The 26795-nt window shown below is 35.8% G+C and overlaps 1 protein-coding gene across 3 annotated transcripts in view; it reads left to right on the forward strand.

Annotated features, from left to right (window-relative positions):
* The window catches only part of RNF180 (ring finger protein 180), a 264764-nt gene that overhangs the window by 230216 nt on the left and 7753 nt on the right, over positions 1 to 26795 (forward strand). The window lies entirely within an intron of this gene.

Here is a 26795-nt window from a genome sequence, read left to right on the forward strand (position 1 = left end):
GATACGAAGAACTGACTCACTGGAAAAGACCCTGGTGCTGGGAAAGATTGAAGGCTGGGAGAAAAGGGGACAACAGAGGATAAGATGGTTGGATGGCATCACCAACTTGATGGACATGAGTTTGAGCAAGCTCAGGGAGTTGGTGATAGAAACAGAAGCCTGGCATGCTGCAGTCCATGGGGCTGCAAAGAGTCGGACATGACTGAACAACTGAACTTAATTGAGCATGATCTGACAAAGTAGAAGTATCTGATAACAAGTTTTAGTTATGAATTTAACCACCTCTTGGTTATTTTCTTAATTTCTTATTTAGTTTCAAATAAGAGACCCCCTACTGTGTTTCTTAGCCCCCTACTGTGTTAGTCTTTTGGTCAGGACAGTTCTTCACTGTATGAGACTTACCACCATTGTTGAACAACTGAGCACACCAGACCACAAGGAGACCCTCCTTTTATTGTAATTAGCAGTATTCCCCCACATATTTGCAAATATCTCCCAACATCAACCCCGTGGAGGTTACACACAGATTCAAACACTAATAAAAGTTTCTCATTCTTTTTTCTTTCAGCTTTTTTGGCGGTATCAATGCTGTAACCCCCCAAAAATTAAGAATTTAAAATGCACACCGTGATAATTTGATATATGTATGCACTTGAAAGATTCCCTCCACAGCTAGTCAGTTAACACAACCGCCATCTCACATGGCTTTTTTTTTAATGTGTTTTTATTTTGGGGGTGTGTTTCTGGTGAGAATATTTAAGTTCTACTTTCTTAACAGATTTCACTTATACAGTACAGTGTTATCAAGTATAATCACATTAGTTCCTCAGACTTTATTCATCTTATAACTGAAAGATTATACCCTTTTACCAGCCTCTCCCTATTTCCCCCACTCTCAACTCCAAGCAGCCATTTCTTTTCTCTGTTTTCATAAGGTTTTTCTGGTTTGGCTTTTTAGGTTTTTTTTTCTTTCTGTTTTTAGGTTCCATGGATAACTTATAACATGCAGTATTTCTTTCTTTGTCTTGCTTATTTGACTTAAGACAATGCTCTCCATATTTATCTATGTCAAAATTGCAGATTAGGATTGTCTTCTTTTATAAGGCTAAATATTACTCCATAGAGCTTCCCTGGTGGCTCAGAGGGTAGCGAATCCACCTGCAATGCAGGAGACCGGATATGATCCCTGGGTCAGGAAGATCTCCAGAGAGTGGAATGACTACCCACTCCAATATTCTTGCCTGGACAATTCCATGAACAGAGGATCATGACAGGCTACGTCCATGGGTCACAAAGAGTCAGACACAACTGAGTGACTAACACTTTGAATTCATTACTCCATTATATATATAACACCTTGTCTTTATCCATTTACCCATCAATGGACATTTAGGTAGTTTACATACCTTGGTGTGTATCTCTTCTAGATAGTGATTTTGTTTACTTTATATATGTACCCAGAATTAGGATTGCTGTAGTAGTTCTTTTGTTATGGCAGTTCTATTGTTATATTTTTGAGGGACCTCCATATTGTTTTCCATAGGGCTACAACAGTTTTTTCCTTACATGTTCTCCAGTTACCTCTTGCATTTTCAATAATAATCATGCTAACAGGTGTCAGTTGATATCTCATTGTGGTTTTGATTTGCATTTCCCTGATAATTAGTGAGGTGGCTCAATGGTAATGAATTGGTATTACCATAGTGATAATACCCACTCCAGTATTCTCTCCTGGAAAATCCCATGACAGAGGAGCCTGGTCGGCTACAGTCCATGGGGGTCACAGAGTTAGACATGACTGAGCAACTGAGCATGATAATTAGTGATGTTAAAAGCACCTTTTTATGTACCTGTAGTCCATTTGAATGTCATAAAGTTATCTTAAATTTTGTAAAAGAATGAAACTAGAACACTGTCTAACACCATACACAAAAATAAACTCAAAATGGATTAAAGATCTAAATGTAAGACCAGAAACTATAAAACTCCTAGAGGAGAACATAGGCAAAACACTCTCCGACATAAATCACAGCAGGATCCTCTATGACCCACCTCCCAGAATATTGGAAATAAAAGCAAAAATAAACAAATGGGTGCTAATGAAACTTAAAAGCCTTTGCACAACAAAGGAAACTATAAGCAAGGTGAAAAGACAGCCCTCAGATTGGGGGAAAATAATAGCAAATGAAGCAACAGACAAAGGATTAATCTCAAAAATATACAAGCAACTCCTGAAGCTCAATTCCAGAAAAATAAATGACCCAATCAAAAAATGGGCCAAAGAACTAAACAGACATTTCTCCAATGAAGACATACAGATGGCTAACAAACACATGAAAAGATGCTCAACATCGCTCATTATCAGAGAAATGCAAATCAAAACCACAATGAGGTACCATTACACGCCAGTCAGGATGGCTGCTATCCAAAAGTCTACAAGCAATAAATGCTGGAGAGGGTGTGGAGAAAAGGGAACCCTCTTACACTGTTGGTGGGGATGCAAACTAGTACAGACGCTATGGAGAACAGTGTGGAGATTTCTTAAAAAACTGGAATTAGAACTGCCATATGACCCAGCAATCCCACTTCTAGGCATACACACTGAGGAAACCAGATCTGAAAGAGACACGTGCACCCCAATGTTCATCGCAGCACTGTTTATAATAGCCAGGACATGGAAGCAACCTAGATGCCCATCAGCAGATGAATGGATAAGGAAGCTGTGGTACATATACACCATGGAATATTACTCAGCCATTAAAAAGAATTCATTTGAATCAGTTCTAATGAGATGGATGAAACTGGAGCCCATTATACAGAGTGAAGTAAGCCAGAAAGATAAAGACCAATACAGTATACTAACGCATATATATGGAATTTAGAAAGATGGTAATGATAACCCTATATACAAAAGAGAAAGAGACACAGATGTACAGAACAGAATTTTGGAATCTGTGGGAGAAGGCGAGGGTGGGATGTTTTGAGAGAACAGCATTGAAACATGTATATTATCTAGAGTGAAACAGATCACCAGCCCAGGTTGGATGCATGAGACAAGTGCTCGGGCCTGGTGCACTGGGAAGACCCAGAGGAATCGGGTGGAGAGGGAGGTGGGAGGGGGGATCGGGATGGGGAATACATGTAACTCCATGGCTGATTCATGTCAATGTATGACAAAAACCACTACAATATTGTAAAGTAATTAGCCTCCAACTAATAAAAATAAATGGAAAAAAAATTTTGTCAGATGATTTTTCTGCATCTATCAAGGTGATTATCTGATTTTTATCTTTCATTTTGTTAATGTGGTGTATCATATTGATTCACAAATGTTACACTATTCTTTCATCCCTGGAATATATCCTACTTGACCATGTTACCTGATCTTTTTACTATTCTGTTACATTCATTTTGTTGACATTTTGTTGAGGATTTTTGCATCTATGTTCATCAATGATATTGAACTATAATTTTCCTTTCTCGTAGTATCCTTGTCTAGCTTTCATATCAGAGTAACACTGGACTAGTAAAATGAATTTGGGAGTGTTCCCTCTTCTTCAGTTTTTTGAAGGAGCTTGTAAAGGATTCGTTTTTCTTTAGATTTTTGGTAGAACTCATCAGTAAAGCCATCTGGTCATGGATTTTTATTTGAATGGAAGTTTTTGATTACTGATTTAGTCATCTTACTATTATTTGAGCTATTCATATTTGCTTCTTCATGAATCAGTCTTGGGAGGCTGTATGTTTCTACAAATCTTAATTTTATCTAGGTTGTCCAATTTGGGGGCATATAATTGCTCAGTCTTTTATACTCCTTTGTATTTGCATATTGTCAGTTGTAAGGTCTTTTTCACTTATAATTTTATTTTTTGTCATTTTTTGGTAAACCAAGCTAAAGGTTTATATCTACTTTATCTTTCAAAAAACAACTTTTAGGTTCAGTGATCTATTGTCTTTTTAGTTTGTATTTCCTTTAATTTATATTTCAGTTATATTTCATTTAATTCTACTTGGATCTTTGTTATTTCCTTCCTTCTACTCACTTTGGACGTAGTTTCTTTCTCTAGTCCTTAAAATATAAAATTAGGTTGTTTATTTGAGACCTTTTATCTTAATGTAGACATTTATTACTATAAACTCCCCTCTTAGCCCTGCTTTTCCCATGTCCCATAAGTTTTTATATGTTGTGATTTTATTTTCATGCATCTCAAGGCAATTTCTGGTTTCTCATTGCCACTAGCTGACATCCCCTAACAAAATGGCATAATTCAATGAAAGCAGTCAGCACTCCATGTCTGTAGATGTGAAACCTGTAAATACAGAGGGCCAAATGCATCCTCTTGATGACCTGGCCCCTTTATTACAATGACCTTCTTTGTCTCTTGTTATAGTCTTTGACTTAGCTTATTTTGTCCAATTGAAGTATGACTACCCCTGCTTTTTAAAAATTTGCATGAAGCATCTTTTTCCATTCCTTTAAGACTTTGTGTGTCTTTAAAGCTAAAGTAAGTCTTTGTAAGCAACACATATACACTATGTTTTTGAAGAATTTAATCCATTCACATTTAAATATTGATAGGTATTGATTTACTATTGCCATTTTGTTACTATTATCTGTTTGTTTTGATAGATATTGATTTATTATTGCCATTTTGTTACTATTATCTGTTTGTTTCATTTTTCTGTTGTTCCCTTATTTCTCTCTTATTCTCTTCCCTTGTAATTTGAGGGATTACCATTTTCCTTTGTAATGATTTTCGTTAATGGTGTGCTTTGCTTGCTTTGTCTTTATTTTTTCTATATCTACCAGAGATTTTGTATGTGTGCTTAATCTTACAGCATAATCATATATTTTATTGTCTTAAAATATTTTATGTTTATTAATTTCTTTCCTTACAGTATTATTGCAATATAATGGACATGAAGCACTATATAAAGTTCAAGGCTTGCAGCATAATGATTTGACTTACATACCTTATGAAATGATACCACAGTAAGTTTAGTGAGCCTCTATCATAAAATAGAAAATAAGAGAAAAGGAAAATTTTTTTCTTTTTGATGAAGCTCTTGGGATTTACTCTAACAATTTTCATATATAACATATAGCATTGACTATATAAATCATGTTATACATTACATCTCTAGTACTTATCTCAAAAGGATGCTTGTACCTTTTGATGACTGTCATCTAATGCCCCCTCCCCTCACCCAACTACCCCTCCACAACTCTGATCTCTTTTTTTCCTATGAGGTAGTTTATTTGGTCTCTTGAAGTATGATGGACCTGCAACATTATTTTAGTTACTGGTGCACAACATATTGATTAGATATTTCTATACAGTACAAAATAATCACAATATAAGTCTAGTAACCGTCTGTCACCATACAAAGATGTGACATTATTATTGACTAATTCCCCCATGATATTTCTTTTTCATGACTCATTTATTTTGTAACTGGAAGTTTGTAACTCTTCACTTTCCCTCAATTTATTTCTCTCTTCCTCCATCCCCTCCCCATCTGGCAACCATTTGTTTGTTCTCAGTATCAGTGACTCTGTTTCTGTTTTGTTTTGTTCATTTGTTGTTTTCTCTTTTTACATTCCACCAAGGAAGTCGAAAAATAATTTTTCTGTCCTTGTGTATGCTGAGTCACTTCAGTCATGTCCAAATCTTTGCGACACCAGGCTCCTCTGTCCATGGGATTCTCCAGGCAAGAATACTGGAGTGGGTTGTCATGATCTTCTCCAGGGGACCTTCCCAACCCAGGGATCGAACCCGTGTCTTATGTCTCTTGCATTAACAGGCAGGGTCTTTACCACTAGCACCACATATAAGTAAAATCATATGGTATTTTACTTTCTCCATCTGACTTACTCCACTTAGCAAAATACCCTCCAGGTTCATCCATGTTACCACAAATCATGAAATTACATTTTATATGGCCAAGTAATAGCCATTGTACATATATGTATGTCTGCATCTTTTTTATCTATTCGTCTATTGATGGGCATGTAGGTTGCTTGAATATATTGGCTATTGTGATTATGTTACAAATAACATAGGGATGCATCAGTTCAGTTCAATTGCTCAGTCATGTCTGACTCTTTGCAACCCCATGGATTGAAACACTCCAGGCCTCCATGTCCATCACCAACTCCCAGAGTTTACCCAAGCTCATCTCCATTGAGTCAGTGCTGCCATCCAACTATTTCATCCTCTGTTGTCCCCTTCTCCTCCCGCCTTCAATCTTTCCCAGCATCAGGGTTTTTTCAAATGAGTCAGTTCTTCACATCAGGTGGCCAAAGTATTGGAGTTTCAGCTTCAACATCATGCCTTCCAATGAATATTCAAGACTGATTTTCTTTAGGATGGATGGGTTGGATCTCCTTGCAGTCCAAGGGACTCTTAAGAGGCTTCTCCAACCCCACAGTTCAAAAGCATCAGTTCTTCGGTACTCAGCTTTCTTTATAGTTCAACTCTCACATCCATACATGACTGTTGGAAAAACCATAGCTTTCACTAGATGGACCTTTCTTGGCAAAGTAATGTCTTTGCTTTGTAATATGCTGTCTAATTTTGTCATAACTTTTCTTCCAAGGAGCAAGCATCTTCTAATTTCATGGATAGAGTCCATCTGCAGTGATTTTGGAGCCCCCCAAAATAAAATCTGTCACTGTTTCCACTGTTTACCCATCTATTTGCCACAAAATAATGGGACCAGATGCCATGATCTTAGTTTTCTGAATGTTGAGCTTTAAGCCAACTTTTTCACTCTCCTCTTTCACTTTCATCAAGAGGCACTTTAGTTCTTCTTCACTTTCTACCATAAGTGTGGTGTCATTTGCATGTCTGAGGTTATTGATATTTCTCCTGGCAATATTGACTCCAGCCTGTGCTTCAACCAGCCCAGTATTTTGCATGATGTACTCTGCATATAAGTTAAATAAGCAGAGTGACAATATACAGCCTTGACATACTGCTTTTCCTATTTGGAACCAGTCTGTGATTTCATGTCCAGTTCTAACTGTTGCTTCCTGACCGGCATACAGGTTTCTCAAGAGGCAGGTCAGGTGGTCTGGTATGCCCATCTCTTTCAGAATTTTCCACAGTTTATTGTGATCCACACAGTCAAAGGCTTTGGCATAGTCAATAAGGCAGAAATAGATGTTTTTCTGGAACTATCTTGCTTTTTTGTTGAGCAAATGGATGTTGGCAATTTGATCTCTGGTTCCTCTGCCTTTTCTAAATCCAGCTTGAACATTTGGAAGTTCACGGTTCATGTACTATTGAAACCTGGTTTGGAGAATTTTAAGCATTACTTTGCTAGCGTGTGAGATGAGTGCCATTGTGTGGTAGTTTGAGCATTTTTTGGCATTGCCTTTCTTAGGGACTGGAATGAAAACTGACCTTTTCCAGTCCTGTGGCCACTGCTGAGTTTTCCAAATTTGCTAGCATATTGAGTGCAGCACTTTTACAGCATCATCTTTTAGGATTTGAAATAGTTTAAGTGGAATTCCATCACCTCCACTAACTTTGTTCATAGTGATGCTTCCTAAGGCCCACTTGACTTCGCATTCCAGAATGTGTGGCTCTAGGTGAGTGATCACACCATCATGATTATATGAGTCATGAAGATCTTTTTTATATAGTTCTTCTGTGAATTCTTGCCACCTCAGCTTAATGTCTTCTGCTGCTGTTTGATCCATAATCCTTCTGTTGTTTGTTGAGCCCATCTTTGCATGAAATGTTCCCTTGGTATCTAATATTCTTGAAGAGATCTCTAGTCTTTCCCATTTTATTGTTTTCCTCTATTTCTTTGCATTGATCACTGAGGAAGTCTTTCTTATATTTCCTTGCTATTCTTTGGAACTCTGCATTTAAACGGGTATATCTTTCCTTTTCTCCTTTGCCTATTGCTTCCCTTCTTTTCACAGCTATTTGTAAGGCCTCCTCAGACAGCCATTTTTCCTTTTGCATTTATTTTTCTTGGGGATGGTCTTGATTACTGCCTCCTGTACAATGTCACAGACCTGCATCCATAGTTCATCAGGCACTCTGTCCATCAGATCTAATCCCTTGAATCTATTTCTCACTTCCACTGTATAATCATAAGGGATTTGATTTAGGTCATACCTGAATGGTCTAGTGGTTTTCCCTACTTTCTTCAATTTAAGTCTAAATTTGTCAATAAGGAGTTTATGATCTGAGCCACAGTCAGCTCTCAGTCCTGTTTTTGCTGACTATATAGAGCTTCTCCATCTTTGGCTGCAAAGAATATAATCAGTCTGATTTCGGTATTGACCATCTGGTTCTTCTCTTGTGTTGTTGGAAGAGGGTGCTTGCTATGACCAGTGCATTCTCTTGACTGAACTCTATTAACCTTTGCCCTGCTTCTTTCTGTACTCCAAAGCCAAATTTGCCTGTTACTCCAGGTAATTACTGACTTCCTACTTCCACATTCCAGTCCCCTGTAATGAAAAGGACATCTTTTTTGGATGTAAGTTCTAGAAGGTCTTGTAGGTCTTCATAGAACTGGTCAATTTCAACTTCTTCAGCATTACTGATTGGGGCATAGACTTGGATTACTGTATATTGAATTGTTTGCCTTGGAAACGAACAGAGATCATTCTGTCATTTTTGAGATTGCATCCAAGTTCTGCATTTCAGACTCTTTTTTGACTATGAGGGCTACTCCATTTCTTTTAAGGAATCCTTGTCCACAGTAGTAGATATAATGGTCATCTGAGTTAAATTCAGCCATTCTCGTCCATTTTAGTTCACTGATTTCTAAAATGTCAATGTTCACTCTTGCCATCTCCTGTTTGATCACCTCCGGTTTGCCTTGATTCATGGACCTAACATTGCAATACAATATTGCTCTTTACAGCATTAGAATTTACTTCCATCACCCGTCACGTCCACATGCGGGTGTTGTTTTTGCTTTGGTTCTGTCTCTTCATTCTCTGTGGAATTATTTCTCCACTGATCTCCAGTAGCATATTGGGCACCTACTGACCTGGGGAGTTCATCTCTCAGTATCCTATCTTTTTGCCTTTTCATACTGTTCATGGGGTTCTCAAGGCAAGAATACTAAAGCGGTTTGCCATTCCCTTCTCCATGTATGTAGGGATGCATACATCTTTTCAAATTCTGTTTTCATTTTCTTTGGAAAAATACTCAGACTGGAATTGCTGGACCATATGATAAGTTCTATTTTTAATTTTTTAGTTAACTCCATACTGTTTCCATAGTGGTCACACCAATTTACATTTGTACCAACAGTGTATGAGGGTTTCCATCATTCTACATCCTTGTCAATACTTGTTAATATTTTTTTAATAATAGCCTTTCTGATGGGTATAAGGTGACAGTATAATGTTGAAGTATGTTTCCAATATACTCACTTTGAGAGTTTTTTCAATAAATGGATATTAAATTTATCAGAAGCTTTTTCAACATCTATTAAGATGATCATGTGGTATATCACAACAACTAATTTGAGGATACTAAGCCATTCTTATGTTGCTGAGGTAAATCATAAATGATTGTATTCTCTGATCCTCTTAATGTCTTACTGGATTTGATTTCCCAACATTTTGTTGAGGTTTTTTTTGCATCTGTATTCATCAGGGATATTGACCCATAATTTTCCTTTCTTGAAGTGTCTTTGTCTGGCTTTTGTATCAGGGCAATTCTGGCCTAGAAAAATGAGTCTGGAAGAGTTTTTAAAAGATAGGCTTAATTCCTTTTTAATGTTTGATAAAATTCACCTATGAAGCCTTCTGATTCTGGACTTTTGTTTGCTGGAGTTTTTAAATTACTGATTCAGTTTCATTTCACCAATTACTGGCATTTGGTGAGTTCATATTTTGTCTTTCATTCTGATTTGGTCTTGGGCGACTGTAAGTTTCTAGGAATTCATCCATTTCTTCTAGGTTATTCATTTTATTGGCATATAATTATCATGATAATCCCTTTTGATCCTTTGTATTTCTGTGGTGCTGGTTTTAACTTCCCTCTCATTTTTTTTTAATTTTATTGGATTGGCCAAAAAGTTCTTTTGGGTTTTTTGATAAATCCCTTTCAGAGAAAGACAGATAGGCTATTTTGTCTGTTCCATCTTCACTGAGCCCTGGTGGGATAACCAGTTAAGAATTGCTACTTTGCTTGCTGTTGTCCTATAGGACGTATGAATGGAAGCCCTTTAAATAACTATCAGAGTCAGTTGATATGGGGACCCATACCTTGTTTGGCAGACATAAAATCTGGTGTGCAGATGTGTGTACCTGCTCAAGTAAGTACTAGTGACTTGAACCAGGCTGGGCAGAGAAGGCAGGAAAGGTGTATCCACTGATGTTCCTTGGGAAGATGCAGGCCAGCCCCTAGAGCTGTCTAATTAGAAGCCTGGCCCTAGGCAGCAACTTGTAAAGTATGCAGATAAAGTTCTATTCAGGGAAAGACTGGCATATGAGTGATCGTGCCTGAGCCCAGTGATCTTCTGCACTGAGTCCAGCCCTTGGGAGATAGCCATGGCAGTGCTAGTATGCCTATTAATAATTGCTTCTTTGTTATTATCCCCTGGATCTCAGGTACATAAGCCCAGTTAGATTTCTGAGGTGGGTGTTTTGAAACTCCCTCTTACTGAAAGTCTCAAATATATTGGAGTACTAGATGTAGAATCCAAACCCTTTGTCCCTCAGGGACAAATGAGCTGGGGGTTCATTCCCAATTATACAGTATTGTGTGAGGAAGGGGTTTATGGCAAGAGTGTGCCGTGGTCTTTCAAACCCACTTCAGTGTGGCTGTTTTTTGATCCATCTGATGTGTAGCATCAGAGGGAATTTCACCATGTGCATATCTACATTCATTTTGTCTGTGGGAGAAGGAGAGCTCAGGAAACTCCTGCATTGCCCTTTTGGTTGACTCCTGCCTCAGTGTCTTCTAACTAATCAGGTTACTCAGTATTTTTAAAATAAGGTAGGATATATTTATATATGCAGCAAAATGGATTATTTAAAATAATTCTCAAAAGGCAGTTTGAAATAGTTTCAACATAAAAAGTCAAGCTAATGAGAGAATTTTGCATTATCTACATTTTGAAATATCTAGAATTTAATGTACTATCATAGATATAGTAACAAAAACGAGCTTTATGATCCAGACCCATCACTTCCAGAATGACCCACGGCAAACCAATAAACTGTCGAAGTCTCAAGCTTTTTTTTGTATTTTTAACGTGTAAATTGGAGAACATATCTATTTTAAAGGACTTACTGACAATTATCATGATCCAATACACTGTTTCACAGCCTAAGTGATTTTCTTTATAATATTTCCTGGCAAGAGATAACCTTTGTAATATGTTGGATATTAGGTTAAGATCTCCAGACTAAATTTAATGTAAAAATTTACCACTAATCCTCAATTTTTAGCATTAAAGCTGTGTAACTAGACTCATTAATAAAATCTAGTTATTCTGAATTCCATGTTATTATAAATCAAGGAAAATAGATTTATTTTACATAAGAAAACCATTAAATCTTTTTACATGGAAAATATTCTCAATTTTTAGCATAAATCATTACATTATATCTAACTGAACATATATTTTATATAATACTTTTTGTTTAAAATAGACAAAAATTAGGAATTGTCTAAATCTTAGACAACCACTCACTCAAAACTAATACCAATAAGTGATTTTGTAGTGGTTATTCACTTTTTAATAGACAAGTGGTTTTCTGGTGTTTATTATCTATTTATCCTGGAATCATAAATAAAATATACCACATCTAGCTCAATTATGGCCAGTTAGAATAATATAAACCTCCAAAATCACTGCAGATGGTGATTGTAGCCATGAAATTAAAAAGACGTTTACTCCTTGGAAGGAAAGTTATGACCAACCTAGATAGCATATTAAAAAGCAGACACATTACTTTGCCAACAAAAGTCTGTCTGGTCAAGGCTGTGGTTTTTCCAGTGGTCATGTATGGATGTGAGAGTTGGACTGTGAAGAAAGCTGAGTGCTGAAAAATTGGTGGTTTTGACCAATGATGTTGGAGAAGACTCTTGAGAGTCCTTGGACTGCAAGGAGATCCAATCAGTCCATCCTAAAGGATGTCCTGGGTGTTCATTGGAAGGACTGATGCTGAAGCTGAAACTCCAATACTTTGGCCACCTCATGCAGAGTTGACTCATTGGAAAAGACCCTGATTCTGGGAGGAATTGGGTGCATGAGGAGAAGGGGACGACAGAGGATGAGATGGCTGGATGGCATCACTGACTCGATGGGCATGAGTTTGAGTAAACTCTAGGAGTTGGTGATAGACAGGGAGGCCTGGCGTGTTGCGATTCATGGGGTTGCAAAGAGTCGGACACGACTGAGCAACTGAACTGACTGATGGTGGTGGTGGTTTAGTCGCTAAGTCGTGTCCAACTCTTGCGACCCCATGGACTGTAGCCTGCCAGGCTCCTCTGTCCATGGGGATTCTCCAGGTAAGAATACTGAAGTTGGTTTCCATTTCCTTCTCCAAATATAAACCCAAATTATGTATGAAACATAGTTATATATAAAAACATAACCATAACATTAGAAAATACATAACAATGACAAGTAGTATAGTCCTCCAAAATCAAGGGGAAAAATAAGTAAATCATATTCATTTTTTCGACTTAAATTTATAATTAATTTATAAAAGTTAAAAAGACATGGTACTGCAACAAGACTTGTCTTGATAAATTTTAAAAGGTTGAAATCAAAGTATTTGCTTAACCACAATGAAATAAACTAGAAACCAACAAAGGAAAATTGAAGATCTCACAAATATGTGGAAATTAACACATCTTAAACAACCAGAGGATCAAAGAGTAAAGTGCAGAGGAAATTAGAAGATACCTCAAGATGGAGCGATGTCACTGTCACGGCAGTGTGAGTGCCTTTTTTATCTTCCCTTCAATTTAGAGCTCTTTGGATATCAGTAACTAAACAAAAATGCCTCTGGACACCCACAAGATCCATCCATCTGTGCATCCGGAAGTGGGTAGACTGGACTTTGGAAAAGGCTGTGACGCCAAGGGAGACAGCAGCAGTACCTGGCAGGAGTGACTGCTCTAAAAGGAGGTGGAAAGAGAGTGGTGAGTGACAGTCTGCCAGGCCACACAGGCTGCAGCTGGACAGAACAGTGTTCTTTTTGACGAGAGACCACCATGACCCCAGGAGGTCACGGAAAAGGGAAGCAGACACACAAGGAGAATGAAGGAACAGTTTCTGCTGTCTGCCCAGGGATTTCAACAAAAGGTCAAGCCATAGACCTCTGATGCTCCGTAACTCAAAGATCTCCCTACTGAGCCATGGGCACACCCAGTGCCCCAAATGCCAAGCCCACACCTCCCTATACTCTGCCACCAGCATGTTTTCTTTTTATAATGAAATTAAAAGACAACTTGCAGACTGGGACAAAAATTTTAGCCATATTATAAGGGATTAATATCCAAAACATATAAAGAACTTATATAACTACTAAAAAAAGATAAACAATCCAGTTTAAAAGGGCAGAACTAAAGATTTTTCCAGAGATGACATAAGAATAGCCAACCTAAAAAGATGTTTAACATCACTAATCATCTTGGAAATGCAAATCAAAAACATAATATCACTTCACACCTGTTAGGATGACTATCATTCAGAAGATAGAGGCAACAGATGCTTGTGAAGATGTGATGAAAAGAGAACGTTTATATACTGTTGGTGGGAATTTAAATTGGTCCAACCACTATGGAAAATAACATAGAGGTTTTAAAACATTAAAAATCTATCATCTAGCAATTCCACATCTGGGTATATACCTAAAGGAAATGAAAACAGGATTTTGAAGATATATATGTATACCCATTTTTACTTCAGCATTATTCACAATAGCCAAGATATGGAAACTTAAATGCCCATCAATGGAGGAATGGATAAGAAATATATGATGTATATGTGCAGTGGAATTATATTCAACCATGAGAAAGGAAGACATCCTGAGATTTGTGACAACATGCATGGACTATTCAACATGGACCTTAAGTAAATTATGCCATCTGAGATAAGTTAGAGAAAAATAAATACTGTATAAAGTGACCTGTGTGGCCTCTAAAAAAGTAAAAATCACAAATAAAGAGTAAAATGATGGTTAGCAGTGGATAGTGGGAATGTGGAAGAATAAGATTAAAGTTGTTTAAGGGTCCAACCTTGTAACAAGTAATAAATAAGCCAAAGAGATCTAGTGCACAGCCTAATGAATGTTGGACTACAGCCAAACTTGCTGAGAGACTAAACATTATCCCGCGCACTGAACAAAAGGGATAACTATGCAGGGTGATAGGGATGCTAAGTATTACTGCAGTGGCAATCATATTACAATGTATAAGTGTATTAAATTGAAACCTTAAATTTACAGAATGTTATATGTTAAATATGAAGTGAAAGAGTTATTGCTCAGTCATATCCAACTGTTTGCAACCCCATGGACTGAGCCCACCAGGCTCTTCTGTCCATTCCATTCTCCGGGTAAGAGTACTGGAGTGGGATCTTCCTGACCCAGGGATCAAACCCTGGTCTCCTGCATTGCAGGGGAATTCTTTACTATATGCGCCACGGAAAGCCCATATGTCAAATATATTCAATATTAAAAAACTGAAGGAAAAAATATGTCAAGATGAATGAAAATATAAAACATACCAAAACTTATGAGATGCAGCAAAACAGTGCTCAGAGGAAAATTTATAGCTATAAAACACTTACATTAAAAGACAAAAATCCCATACCAATAACATAATTTCATAGCTTGTGGAACTAGTAAAAGAAGAGTAATCCAAACTCAAAACTAGCAGAAGCAAGGAACTAAAAAAGATTAGAATGGAGGTAAATGAAATATAGAATAGAAAAACAATGGAGAAAATCAACAAAACCAAAAGTTAGTTCTTTTAGAAGATCAAGATTTGGCAACCCTTTAGCTAGATTCAAACGAAAAAAGAAGACACAAATAACTAGAATCAGAAGTAAATTAGAGGCATCGCTACCAACCTTACAGAAAAGAAAAATAGTGTAAGAGAATACTATGAGCAGTTATAGAACAACAAATTAGATAATCTAGATGAAATGAACTAGAAATACAAAGTAGCTAAACTTCTTAAGAATACATAGAAAACCTCAACACGTAAAGAACTTGAATTAATAATCAAAAATCCCCCCCCCAAAAAAAAATCAGGGACCAAATGACATCACTGGTGAATTTTACCAAAATGTAAAGAAGTAACACCATTCTTTCTTAAACTCTTACACAAAATTGAAGAGAAGAGAATAATTCCTATCTCATTCTAGGAAATCAGTATTGTCCCAATTTGAAAGCTGTATAAAACATCACAAAAAAAGATTACAGACCAATATCCCTTATAAATATAGATGCAAAATCCTCCAAAAATTACTGGCAAACTGATTGTACAATATGACCAAATAGTATTTATCCCAGGTATGCTAGAGTGGTCTAACATAAGAAAACCTATATAATATGCCATAAAATGCATAAGGGCATTTGACAAAATCACTTTTTTTTTTTTTTTTTTTACAAAAAATTCAGAATACTAGGAATAAAAAGGAACTTCCTCAACATGACAAAGGGCATTTATTTAGGGGAAAAAAAAACACAGCTAACATCAAACTCAATGTGAAAGACTAAAAGATTTCCCCCTAAGATTAAAAACAAGACAAGGATGCCTGCTTTCACCACTGCTATTCAACAGTGTGTTAAGAATTCTAACCAGAACAGATAGAGAAGAATAAGAATTTAAAGGAATTCAAACTGGAAAGGTAGAAATAAACTTATATAGAAAAAATCCCAGAGAATCTAAAGAAAACTATTAGAGCTAATAAAATATTCAGCGAAGTGTCAGGTTACAGCATCAACACACAGAAATTAGTTGTGCTCACCAATAGAGAACAACCTGAAAAGGTTAAGAAAGCAGTTTCACTTCTACTAGCATCTAAAATAAATAACTAGGAAAAAATTTAACCAAGGATGTGAAAGACATATAATAAGAACCATAAAACGTAGCTAAAATAAATTAAAGGAGACTTAAATAAAAGGAAAGATATCCTATATTCATGGATTAGAAGACAATATTTTTAAGATATCAGTACTAGCTACAGCTATCTGTAGATTCAATGCAATGTCTATCAAAATTACAAGAGCCCTTTTTGTAGAAATGGAAAACTTGATCCTTAATATCAAAGGGCCCTGAGTAAACAAACAAACCTTGAAAACAAACCACACTGTTGGAGACTCACACATTCATTTTCAAAACTTACTATAGGAATCAAAACAGAACAATACTAGCAAAAAAGTATGGAATAGAATGGAATGATAATTCTAGAAATAAACCCGTATGTCTATGGCCACTTGGGTTTTTGGAAAGGGTGCTAAGGCCATTCATTGGGGAGAGTCTCTTCAACAAATAATTCTAGGACAAATTGGACCATTTAACCTCATACTATGTACAAAAACTAACTCAAAATAGATCAGTGGCCTAAATGTAAAACATAAAACTGTTAAAAGAAAATATAAAGGTAAATATTCATGGCAAGTAGATTCTTAGATAAGACACCAAAACATAAGCAAATAAATTGAACTTCATCAAAGTTAAAATTTTGTGCATCAGAACATTTTCAAGAAGGTGAAAAGATAGCCCATACAATGGGAGAAAATGTTTGCAAGTCATATCTGATAATGGCTTAATACCTGAAATATATAAAGAACTCAAGAAGACAAATAACTCAATTAAAAAATGGGCAATATACTTCAATAGACATACTTCTAAAGAATATATACAAATAGCTAATAAGCACATGAAAAATTATACATCATTAGTCACTAGAGGGATTAATATAAATCAAAATGACAGTGAAAATCACACCTATTACTATGATTATAATTTTTAAAATAAAAAACAGAAAATAACAAGTGTTGACAAGGATGTGCAGAAATTGGAACCCTTGGGTATTGCTAACAGGGATGCAAAATGATATATTTTGCTGAAAAAAAAAAAGTTTGGAGTTTCCTAAAAACGCCAAACATAGAATTACCATGTGATATAGCAATTCTACTCTTGGGTATATACCCATAGGAATTAAAAAGAGGGACTCAAAACTGATACTTGTTTGCCAGTGTTCATTGCAACATTATTCACTATAGCCAACAGATGGAAACAACCCAAGTACATAAGAACAAATTAATGGATAAACAATATGTGGTATATACATAGAATGAAATATTATTCAGCCATAAAAAAGAATGAGGTTTTGATATATTATGTACTATCAGTGAGCCTTTAAAATGTTAAGTGAAATAAGTCAGCATAAAGGATGAATATTGTATGATCGCACTTCTATGAAATATCTTATTGTTGTTTAGTCACTCAGTCATGTCTGACTCTTTGCAACCCCACAGACTGTAGCCCACCAGGCTCCACTGTCCATGGGATTTTCTGGGAAAGAATACTGGAGTGGGTAGCCATTTCCTTCTCCAGGGGATTTTCCTGACTCAGGGCTCAAACCCATGTCCCCTATATTGGCAGACATATTCTTTATCATGACAGCCCATGACGTATCTTAGAATAGGCAAATCATAGAGACGGAAAAGTAGATTAGAGATGCCAGGAGCAAAGGAGAGTAAGGCAATTGGGGAATTATTGCTTAATGGCTACAGAGTTTCTCTTTGTGGTAATGGAAAATTTTTTTAGAAATAAATAGTGGCAATAATTGTATAACTTTGTGAATGTAATTAATGCCACTGAATTGTATACTAGAAAAGTCAAATTTCATGTTACTTGTGTTTTATCACAGTTAAAAATACTCTCTTTTAAAAAAGACATGATTCTCACTTCATACCTGGTTACAGAAACAAAACAGTTAAGAATTATATAATCTAGCCTATAACTTTATAAACCATATTCCAGGTAAATCATGTGTTATAGAATATGTTGCAGTCTGCAATATATATTAATCTATTCTATATAAAAAGCTAATTTGGCAGGATTAATAAATGTTTGATTCTGGGATCCTAAAGATAAAGAAAATAAAATGAAATTTAAAATCCACTTTGCATTAACTTTTCATGTCTATTAACAGAGTAACTGTATACCTGCTTGTGACTAAAAATATCCACCACTGTTAAGGCTTCCTTATGTCAATCAAATTTTAACACATCAAAGTTACTATGTAATATGCAAAACAATAAAACACCAAGCTTTAATATTTCATCTGTCCCATCACAGATAAAGGATAGGATATACCTCCTTTTTTCCAGCAGTACATGAACCAAGAACTTCCAGATGTACAAGCTGGTTTCAAAGAGGCAGGGGAAACAGAGATCACATTGCTAACATTCTTTGGATCATGGACAAAGCAAAGGAGTTCCAGAAAAACATCTGCTTCATTGACTATGCTAAAGCCTCTGACTGTGTGGATCACAACAAACAGTGGAAAATTATTGTAAGAGATGGAAATAAAAAACCATCTTACCTGTCTCCTGAGAAACCTGTACGCAGGCCAAGAAACAACAGTTAGAAGCAAAAATGGAACAATAAACTTGTCCAAAATTTGGAAAGGAGTAAGACAAGACTGTATATTATCATCTTGCATTATTTAACTTATATTCAGAGTACAGCATGAGAAATGCTGGGCTGGATGAATCACAAGCTGGAATCAAAATTGCAAGGAGAGATATCAACAACTTCAGACATGCAAATGATACCACTCCAATAGCAGAAAATGAAAGGGAACTAAAGAGCCTCTTGATGAGGGTAAAAGAAAAGAGTGAAAAAGCGAGCTTAAAACTCAACATTCAGAAAACTAAGATCATGGCATCTTGTCCCATCACTTCATGGCAAATAGATGGAGAAAAAGTGGAAACAGTGACAGATTTTATTTTCTTGGGCTCCAAAATTACTGTAGATGTTGACTGCAGCCATGCTACTAAAAGATGCTTGCTCCTTGAAAGGAAAGCTATGACATAACTAGCCAGCATATTAAAGAGCAGAGATAGTCCTTTGCCAACAAAAATCTGTATAGTCAAAGCTATGGTTTTTCCCATAGTCATGTACAGATGTGAGAGTTGGACTATAAAGAAAGATGATTGCCGAAGAATTGATGTTTTTGAACTGCGGTGTTGGCGAAGACTCTTGAGAGTCCCTTGGACTGCAAGGAGATCCAACCAGTCCAACCTAAAGGAGATCAGTCCTGAATATTTGTTGGAAGGACTGATGCTGAAGCTAAAACTCCAATACTTTGGCCACCTGATCTGAAGAGCTGACTCACTGGAAAAGACCCTGATGATGGGAAAGATTGAAGGCAGGAGTAGAAGGGGACAACAGAGGATGAGATGGTTGGATGGCATCACCGACTCAATGGACATGAGTTTGAGTGAACTCTGGGAGTTGGTAATGGACAGGGAGGCCTAGCGTGCTGCAGTCCATGGGGTCACAAAGAGTCAGGCACAACTGAGAGACTGAACTGAACTGAATTGACCTCTAAAGAATTTTTTTTATAAGAACTACAAAATGTATTTCAAATATATTTATAATAATATTCAGTACATGCTGAAAATATAGTTGAGAAGCTTGATTTGGGACATTCTCAAAATATGCTAATGATTCATCCTATTCTCTGAAGTCTATCCTTATATACAGGCATTCACCCATCCACTCAATGAACATTCTGCAAACAAACATTCCATCCTCAAAGCACTGTGCAGGTTACTAAAATTATAAAAATGAAATAGATAATTGTTGACAGTCTTTCTGGCTCTGAATCTTCAAAATATAATACTTTATGGTCTTTGATGGCAAATATAAATTTGAATCATATTTTGCAGAGAAAAAGTCATGCTTTGCTTTCTAGAACACAAGAGAAATCCTTCTGAGGTAAAACGGTTTTGACAAAATAGAATTTATGAAGAGGCAGAAGTACCTGTGTGAGATTCTGGAATGCTGGTTCTTCGTTATATTCTTTCTAAATCTGATAGTGACTTGGAGATTTTCTTCACAGTTCTTTCTTACTCTTTGATTTCATGCAATGAATTTGTCCAAAAGCTTTATCTTTTTCTTCCCCCAGTGAGAAAACAAATCAGTTTCAACTTTGTGATTATCATCCTTTTCTTTAATAATTCTAAAAGTCACTATTTCCAATCAGAATTAGTTTGTCTCTTAACCCCTGTGTGCTCTGCTCCACACCATCCTAAGCTTTAGGACCCAGGATGACAAAGCAGCCTCTGCCTAATATGTTACAGATTGTTCTGAAGGAGGGAGAGAGACTGCTGCATCATCTCAAACTGATGAATGTGCTACCCAGAAACAACACACAACAATATCTTCTTTGGACATTCATTTTTGTTTGTCAAGTCTCATGCCATGCCTAAATCATAAGGACAGAGAAGTGCAAATAAGCCAGGCATTTAGGAGACCAGGATATTTGTGAAAAGCTCTAAATGTACCACAGCCAGGGAAATTTTAGTCTAATTCACTTAAAAACTTGAATAGAATGGATACTGCTATATTAAAATTACCAAACATACTCAAGAATAACTAGAAAACATTAGTATACCAACAACTATTAAAGAAATTGATATTTAAAATTCTATACCACACCTGAAAAGATAATAGGCTTTATAGGTTAGATTTATCAAACCACCAAGAATTCTAATTTTATGCAAACCATTTTTGAGAGTAAAAAGAGAACACAAGATTGCCAGTGTCAGAGGCAGTCGGTGCCTCTTGCTTGCAAGATACGCAGACACACAGAGATCCACAGAGAATTGTCACCTAACTGCCAGCAAGTTTTATGAAGACAATAAAATCATGAGATACAATCCAGGCAAATATTGCATAAAGCAGAAAATTATAGACCAATCTTCCTTACAAACATAGGCATAAAAATGCCACATAAAATAAATGAAGTTGAATTCATCAATGTGTAAAAAACCAGTACCATGAAAACATGGAATTTATCCTGGATTTAAGGGAATGATGAAACATTGAAAATCTATCACCTTAATTCATCACTGTAACAGATCTTTCTAAAATTGTTCAACATTTTTAAAAATCTACTTTTGAATTCATCACATTAACAGATTAAAGGAGAAAATCATATGAATATATATATCTCAATACAGAGGAACTGTTTTGACTTGATCAAATAATGAGTAAGTTCAGTATTGGCACAAAAATCCAAATTTTCTGATTCCTTGAAGAGTATGATTTCCACTGTAGTGGAAAAGTGTCCTTTACCTTGACATACCATAGTTAAAATGTGCTAATAATACTGGCTATTCTTTAAACCAAATTCACCTTATCAAGTTATCACTAAATAGTAAGGTGTGCTTAAGTCTGTGAGGATTTCCTGGTGCAAAAACTTCTCACTCCATTAATTCCAATTCAAATCCAATTTTGGAATGAACTGATTATATATAATATATACATTGACTGTTATATGCTTTTAAGTGTGCTGTCTCCTAGGCCATGTACTTCTAATGGGGGCAAAAACTGGTTCTTGGAGCACTAAAAAAATCTTAGATATCACAGTAGTTTTTGGCTCTCACGAGCTCAACCCTACCTGAAAAAATTTTATTCCTTATTTAAGATTTCTCTCAGTAGAGAGAAATTGGGTTTAAGTTAATTTGATTTACTGATTAGAATACTTCAGATAAATTTTAATTTAGCTATTTTTGTCCTCCTTACAGGGGTGATAATGAAACAAACAAAAAAAAGAGAGTGATAAACTGTTCTAGAGTATGAGTTTCTTTAGACAGGAACCATGTCTAAAAATATCTTTAAATCCTCAGCCTCTAAGTGATAGTACATATAATCTTCATAAATTTTAATCTTCCATTGTTTCACTATCTGATATTCTGACAGTATATTTAAAGTTAACGACTGCCTTAGAGAAATCAACTCATAGTTGAAGGAAAGTTTCTCACCATTTGTCTGAACAAACAATGGTAAATATATTGATTCATTCACAAAAGACACACATAATATGAAGAACAAGAACTGAGAAAATCAGCTGCTTTTCATATTGAAAGGAACAGTTACAATATTAATTAAAAATAAGAATAACTTATTGAAACTTTAGTATTGGTCATGAATAGCATGTATTAATTTATATGTATTAATTTATCTAATCCTCATATTAGCCCAATGAGTTAGGTACTTTTATTATCATCATTTTACAGTGGAATCTGCAGTTAATCTCCGTGATGAATGTTCTAGCAGTTTTTTAGTGTCATAATCTAATATTTACTAAGTAATAGAGTCAATGAGGTCATTTTCTTTTAGTCTGATTTTGATTTAGAAATTATAACCATTTCATTCAGTTTACAATTGTGAAAATTCCAAAATCATTACAAATACCTACTCACTCCTTCCTCACTTAAAAAAAAAAAAACATGAAGAAATTAACATTAATCAAGTACTGATCATTAGCCACCTTTCCTGTAAAACCATATTGCATAAGCCACTTGGGTCAGTATCGCCTCCTGTTGTTTAGATGTTGTAGTTCAGAGTCTTCCTGCACTGCCTTTTTTCTCTCTTTCCATCAATAAAGGAAATTACTACTCTTAAGGACACTTCTAGAGTAAAAGAGGCACTATGAGTAATTATACCAAGATATCAAGAGTAACTGAGACTGCAGTGTGGAACCAGCATGATTCTGTAACCCAACCAACTGAGACTTTTGCATCTGAAGAATCTAAGGTCTCTACATACTTCTTTTAGACAGAAAAATCACATATTTTAAAGTATAGTAGTAATGGTGATAATTTCCAGTAACAGTGTTACCTGTTCTCCAGTCTATATTTGTGAAAAGATTTTTGAAAAGGTATATAAACTTCTTTGGAACATTTGTGTTTTATGAAGATAATAAAATCATGAGATATAAGCAAGTAAAATGTATTAGAATAATTTCTGAATAAGAGAAAACCTCTTGCCACTTCCCCTCTCTCCTACACAAACAAAAAGGTGCCTTTCCTCTTAAAGTTTTGTCTAAAGTTGGGAGAAGAGTGGTTAGATAGTTGTAAAAAGCTGTTAGGATTGAAATCCCCTAGATATGGTCTCCAAAATAGAATGCCTACAGGCAAGGTGCAAGGCAATCCTTTGGATTGTGAGAAAATAACATTAAAGTTTCTGTAATGTTTATTCAAACAGAAGTTAAACTTTACTAATAATTAGTGAGAACTGACACTGGCATTCTTACTTAACATGTTATGATGGTATGTAATATTAGCCAAGGAAAACTCTAAGTCTGAAAATAGCTGTCTTCATTAGTTTATTAGTTTTCAAGGTGTTGCAATATGTTGAAGTTTACGTATGACCAGTTTAATGTTGGACTATATTATCTAATTTCAGCTACTCTACCAACACAAAGTAGACAAGAAACTCAAATATAATCCTACAAAGAAATCAGATTGAAGCTAATACTGATAAGGCAAAGAAAAAAATAGAAGAGCTGACACATCATTCTAGTATAAGTTTTTTGTAAGCTATAAAAACAATCAAAAATATGATAGCAAGTCAACCAAAAATATTAGAAATTATTAAAAAGTTCTTTGAGATATGGCTATTAAATTTATTCTAAAATACCACTTAACATTTATCTCCTTTTTAATTTTATGTTTTTAATCTACATAAGTAAACACTGAAAACTATAAAATATCGATGAAAGAAATTGAAGCTGGCACAACTAAATGAAAAGCTATTCCATATTTACTGATTAAAAGAATTAATATAGGGGTAGCGGAGTAAGAGATACAAACTACAAGTGAGAGATATAAAATAAGATATAAGGATATATTGTACAACATGGAAAAATATGGCCAGTATTTTATAATAACTGTATATGGAATGTAGTCTTAAAAATTGTAAATCACTTTATTTTATGCCTATAACATATTACTATATAACTGGAAACTATACTTCAATAAAAAATGAAATTTAAAAATTATTGTTAAGATGTCTGTACTACTCAAAGCAAAACAAAGACTCGATACAATCCCTATCAAAATACCAATGGCATTTTTCAAAGAAACAGAAAAAAACAGTTGTAAAATTGGTATAGACTTACATTGTCGTTCAGTTGCCAAGTTGTGTTTAACACTTTGCAACCCTATGGGCTGCAGCACACCAAGCTTCCCTGTCCCTCCCATCTCTTGGAGTTTGCCCAGGTTCATGTTCATTGAATCAGCGATGCCATCTCATCCTCTGTCGCCCTCTTCTCCTTCTGCCTTCAGTCTTTCCCAGCATCAGGGTCTTTTTCAGTGAGTCAGTTGTTCGCATCAGGTGGCCAAAGTACTGGAGCTTCAACTTCAGCATCAGTCCTTCCAAAGAGTACTCAGGGTTGATTTCCTTTGTGATTGACTGGTTTGATCTCCTTGGTTTCCAAGGGACTCTCAAGAATCTTCGCCAGCATCACAGATCGAAAGCATCAATTTTTCGGCGCTCTGCCTTCTTTAATGTCCAGCTCTCACATCCACAGATGACAACTGGAAAGACTATAGCCTTGACTATTCGAACCTTTGTCAACAAAGTGATCTCTTTGCTTTTTAACACATTGTCTAGGTTTGTCATAGCTTTCCTGCCAAGAAGCAATTGCCTTCTAAGTTCATGGCTGCAGTTACCATCCACAGTGATTTTAGAACCCAAGAAGAGGAAATCTGTCACTGCTTCCACCTTTTTCCCTTCTGTTTGACATGAGGTGATGGTACCAGATGCCAAGATCTTAGTTTTTTTTAATAGTGACTTTTAAGCCAGCTTTTTCACTTTCCTCCTTCACCCTCATCAAGAGGCCTCTTCAGTTTCTCTTCACTTTCTGCCACTACGGTGGTATCATCTGCGTATCTGAGGTTGTTAATATTTGTCCCTTCAATCTTGATTCCAGGTTGTACCTCATCCAGACTGGCATTTCACATATGCTCTGTGTATAAGTTAAATAAGCAGAGTGATAATAAACAGCCTTATCGTACTCCTTTCTCAATCCTGAACCAGTCAATTGTTCCATACAGGGTTCTAACTGTTGCTTCTACAGTTTGTTATGATCCACACAGTCAAAGGCTTTAGTGTAGTCAATGAAACAGAGTTAGATGTTTTCCTGGAATTCCCTTACTTTCTCTATGATCCAAGAATGTTGGCAATTTGATCTCTAGTTCCTCTGCCTTTTCTAAACCCATCTGCCTGAACATCTTGAGTTTTCAGTTCATGTAAGGCTGAAGCCTAACTGGGAGGATTTTGAGCATAACCTTCCTAGCACGGGAGATGAGTGCAATTGTCTGATGGTTTGAACCTTCTTTAGTACTCCCCTTCTTGGGAACTGGAATGAGGACTGACCATTTCCAGTTCTGTGCCTACTGCTGGGTTTTCCAAATTTGCTGACAAATTGAGTGCAGCACTTTAATAGCATCATCTTTTAGGATTTTAAATAGCTGTGCTGGAATTCCATCACCACCACAAGCTTTATTGGCAGCAGTGCTTATATGGAACCACAAAAGATCCCAAATAAAAGAACCTTTAGAAAGAACAGAGTAGAAGGTATCACTTGATGATATCAAGTTATATTACAAAGCTGTACTAATCAGAACAGTATGGCATTGGTATAAAAATAGACTCATAGACCAATGGAACACAGTGGAAACCTCAGAAGTAAATCCTGATATACATAATCAACTAACTTTTAGTAAGGGGGTCAGGAATATATTCACCATGGAGAAAGGAAGGATACTCTTTTCAATAAATAGTATTGGGAAAACTGGATTGCCACACACAAAAGAGTAAAACTGAATCCATGTGTTACACCATACACAAAAATCTATTCCAAAATAGATTAAAGAGTTAAATGCAAGATCTGCAACCGTAAAACTCTATAAGAAACCATGTAGGATAAGCTCCTTGACATGGGCCTTTCCAGTCATTATTTTTGGATAAGACCACAAAAGGTCAGGCAACAACAGCAAAAATAAACAACCAGAACTATATCAAACTAAAAAGCTTCTTCTGCATGGCAAAGGAAACAAGCAAAATGAAACATAGTCCATGGTTTTAGGAAAAAATATATACGAAGCATGTATCTCAGCAAAGACTGGATATTTGCTAAGAAAGTAGGCAGCAAGTACTCTCAAAACAACAAAAACGAAGATGGATATGTTAGCTGGCTTGATTATAATAATCATCTCACTATATATTATGTATAAAATCATCCTACTTTACACCTTAAAGATATACAATTTCTGTTATAGAATATAAAACATACGTGAACAATAATTTAAGACTGTTCTTGATCAAAGAAACTTGACTTTAAATAACCATACTGATAACTCAGGTAGATGCAATCTTTCTATAAGAATAAGAAATCTGATCTGGAGCAGAATATCCAACATTACTTTTGTTTTTATTAAATGAGTTATTAAAAAGAATGAACCAGAATCTACTTCAAGCTTGAGCCTTACAGAAACTTTATCACCAGAGTTACTAGCATATGCCAGAATATATACTTTCTGCTTAGTTTATTGTGTTGTCCCCACCCACTGAAACTAATAAGCACAGATAACATTAGTAGACAGGAGATCTAATATTAATAATCATATTCAGTTCAGTTGCTCAGTCATGTCCGACTCTTTGTGACCCCATGGACCACAGCACACCAGGCCTCCTTGTCCATCACCAACTCCCGGAGTTTACCTGAACCCATGTCCATTGAATAGGTTATGCCAT

Source organism: Muntiacus reevesi, chromosome 14 (genome assembly GCF_963930625.1).
Source record: "Muntiacus reevesi chromosome 14, mMunRee1.1, whole genome shotgun sequence".
Taxonomy (NCBI): Eukaryota; Metazoa; Chordata; class Mammalia; order Artiodactyla; family Cervidae; genus Muntiacus; species Muntiacus reevesi.